We start from the raw sequence: 3277 nt of genomic DNA, 5'->3' as shown, positions 1-3277 counted from the left end.
TCAAAAAAAAAAATACATTTTAATTAATTAGTTGTACACATCACAATAATGATTAGTTAAGGAGCATATAATGTTATTTGGGGTGTGTCCATTCATAAAACATTTTTTTGTCACAGTGAGAATATTTACCAGATTTCCATGTATTGAATTGCTGAAAAGAGGTGCCTCGAAGACAGTGTAAGACTTCCATACTATTTTCCTTTTTTTAAATTTGTAGATTGTATTTATTTCAATCCATAATGATCTTATTTTTTCTGTTCTTTTTTTACTTCGATTTTAATTTTTTAGTGGGAGTGATGAAGTTGAAGGAATTGAAGTTGCATGGATCCAAGTGATGTTTATTCCGAGTTTCACTTACTACAGACGCTAAATTGTTTACCTCGATGAATTTGAGGCAGTAAGTTTTCCACATTTTCATTTGTACATATTCGTATATTTAATGAATGTTAATTTTCAAGAGAATCATATAATTAGCTACTTCATTCTCACTTTTGAAGTTCTTACTAAAAACACTATACACTACTAAGGGCTACTTCATTATCACTTTTGGCAATTTAGTATTTTTTATTTTGAAGGCTCGACCTGGGTGTTGAAGTACATATGTGGTGTTCGATTTCGTAAATTATTTTGACAAAGATCAATGATTTCCTGCTGCAACCTAAATGTAAGTAGTTGGTAGTTATCTCAATTATGCTGTGAAATTTTTTTCCAATTTTACATTAGGGGGTGGCAATGTTTGCGGATTGGGTAGTGACCTAAAACAAGTACTTTCTTAGTATAAATGAAAACGGGCCGACCGGGTGTGGCTAACTTTCAAGAAAATATTTGTTTTCCGATTTTTAGGACTGTTGTATACATACGTTTAGGTGTTGAATATGATTACGAAAAATATAATTTTATTGTTGCCTACAAAATTATAATTCTTTTAGTAAACGATATTAGAATTTGTACGTGGAAAAAAACTTTTGGAAAAAATTGATCTATTTGACCCATTATCTTTTTAGTTAAAATTCTGACTCCACCCATTTGAGACACAATAATACTGAAACAACATGTCCTTGAGTTCTTGATAAGTTTCTAAGATCCTGAAAATGTATTAGGTGATAATCGACTCCACCGCGTTATCCAACTATTTATTTCATGATTGCTTTTTATATAATGTTGAGGACATAATATGCTTCTTTATGAAATTGATATATGCAATTTTGTTGAGTTTGTCAGATGGGCTTGAAGATATGCGATTCTATTTTTTATGATTATGTATGGCGGCGTATTGCTTTATCATGGATGGCACAAAAAAAAGACTAAAAGTTTGTAATGCTTTGGAGTTATTGATGACCAGGTGGCTTAGCGTTCATCTTTTTTGTTATTTTAATCTATTTATAGAGCATCAAGCTTTGTCATTTAAAATGCAGTATGCTTTTCATATTATGATCATGTTATATCTTTTGTTTGAGTCTACTATATTTCACTTTATATAGTAAATGTCTAGGTCGATCTAAAAAGTTTGAAGATGAGTGAAGTCATAGTAATTAGTCTAAATGGATTGACATGATAGTCTAAATGTTTATTCACATGTAATTATATGACTAAAGTGTTATTTTTAATAGTTTTTGTTAATACATCATAATGTACTATTTTTGTATTATTTTTTATAAATGATTCAGGTTTGCGAGTGTTTGCAAGTTTTGTTGTTTTTTAGCGAGCACACTACTGTTTCATTTTATTTCGCCACTGGTAGCATTAGATACTAATAGTCGTCTTTGTTTATGTATGATTTTTATGCAGGATATTAAACTTATGGTTACTACTGAAAAGGTTAGCTTTTGCTAATTGCAAAGATCATGTTTAATAAGGCGTATTTGTTCCGGCGGCATCTGATGTATATTGTTTTCGTTGTCGGTGTTTTTTTTTTTACTTAGATTTTGGATCTATCTGAGTGTTGTTAAGCTGTTCTATGTTGCAAGTGTTCAATACTTTAAGGATATGGTAACACAAATATTGCTTCATTGGAAGTGTAAATTACAGAAATAATACATTAGAATGTGTAATTAACAGCTTGCTAGTGGCAAAGATTATATTTAACAATTGTTTAATTTTGTTTTGTGTTCATGTTTAGACTATTAATCCAGCTGCGATTTGCACACCGATGGATTACAATACCCGTCCACTTGATATGATTTAGAGAAACTTTTCATCCATGCGCTCCCTATGGTATGCTTTACATTTTATAGCTTTGATTTGATCTCATTACATATGTTGTAAACTATTTGATTGTTTTTTTTTTTATGTTTTGATTATATGAAGTATTGTATGATTTATAGATTGTTAGTGTCATCTTTGTATCTTAGGTTAAGTACTGTTAAGAGAATAACAAGTAGCTTATTCACTTTTCCACTTGTGAAGTATATGGGAAAACCATTGGTAATTTTCTTCCCCAAGATAGCTCGATAGCCCTTTGCAACAGGTAAGGATTCAAATAAGCATCTAAGCATCTGTTCAGAGTAACCTACAGTTAGTTTGGTTAATGTTGCCAGCTCTTCTTTTTGAAACATGTTTGTTTTACACAGTTGTGATTGGCTAACCTCAATAGATGTTGGTGGTGTATTGGTTATATATGTGTAAACAACTGAAGAATATATTGATTGATATGTTCCTAAATTTATTATGTCCTCTGATGTGTAAATACAATGTTAGACTAGGTGAAAACCATTAGTTGGATGGGTTGGTTAACGGGTCAAGATACGTTCATGTCATCTTTTTGGAATTTATTACTAGAACTATACTATCAAAATAGAGGTAATATACAAAACGACTATCGATGATATTACAGATTATTAGTTACGGATAAGTATTAGCACATTTAAATTATTACATATGTCTTAAAAGTATTAGATCGGCTTAATGTTATTTTATTATTACTATCTTTTTGTATTTAATCAGGGGAAAGTCTAGGGGAGCAAGTTGCATCTCCTACAAGTATTCGGATTAGGGTTTTTTAGTATGAATAGTGCTTTAGGGTTGTAATTTGTATTATGTTGAATTTGATAACTAATTTGGTGAATCCCAATTGCAAATCGACCTCTCAAATTTTGATTAAACCTTTATCTCATTATACTATCACATGATTTTGAATGTTTGAATTATGGTTGTTGTATGAAAAAATGTTGTGAACTATATTTGAATTGTTAAATTTATGTATTAAAACTTGAAATTTTAGATTATAACTTTGTACACAATTAGTATTTGGTTATAAGCAATGAATATGGATTGTCAT

The 3277-nt window shown here is 30.1% G+C and overlaps 1 long non-coding RNA gene across 1 annotated transcript; it reads left to right on the top strand.

Annotated features, from left to right (window-relative positions):
• Positions 1-294: 294 nt before the first annotated feature.
• On the top strand, positions 295-1351 carry LOC110938504. Its single transcript, XR_002591441.2, has 3 exons — positions 295-397; positions 576-664; positions 1222-1351. It is a non-coding gene; the product is annotated as an uncharacterized LOC110938504 (long non-coding RNA).
• Positions 1352-3277: the final 1926 nt, after the last annotated feature.

The sequence above is a fragment of the Helianthus annuus genome, chromosome 14, assembly GCF_002127325.2.
Source record: "Helianthus annuus cultivar XRQ/B chromosome 14, HanXRQr2.0-SUNRISE, whole genome shotgun sequence".
NCBI lineage: Eukaryota > Viridiplantae > Streptophyta > Magnoliopsida > Asterales > Asteraceae > Helianthus > Helianthus annuus.
Note: the sequence above shows the minus strand (reverse complement) of the source record. Positions and strands in the feature narration are given on the sequence as shown.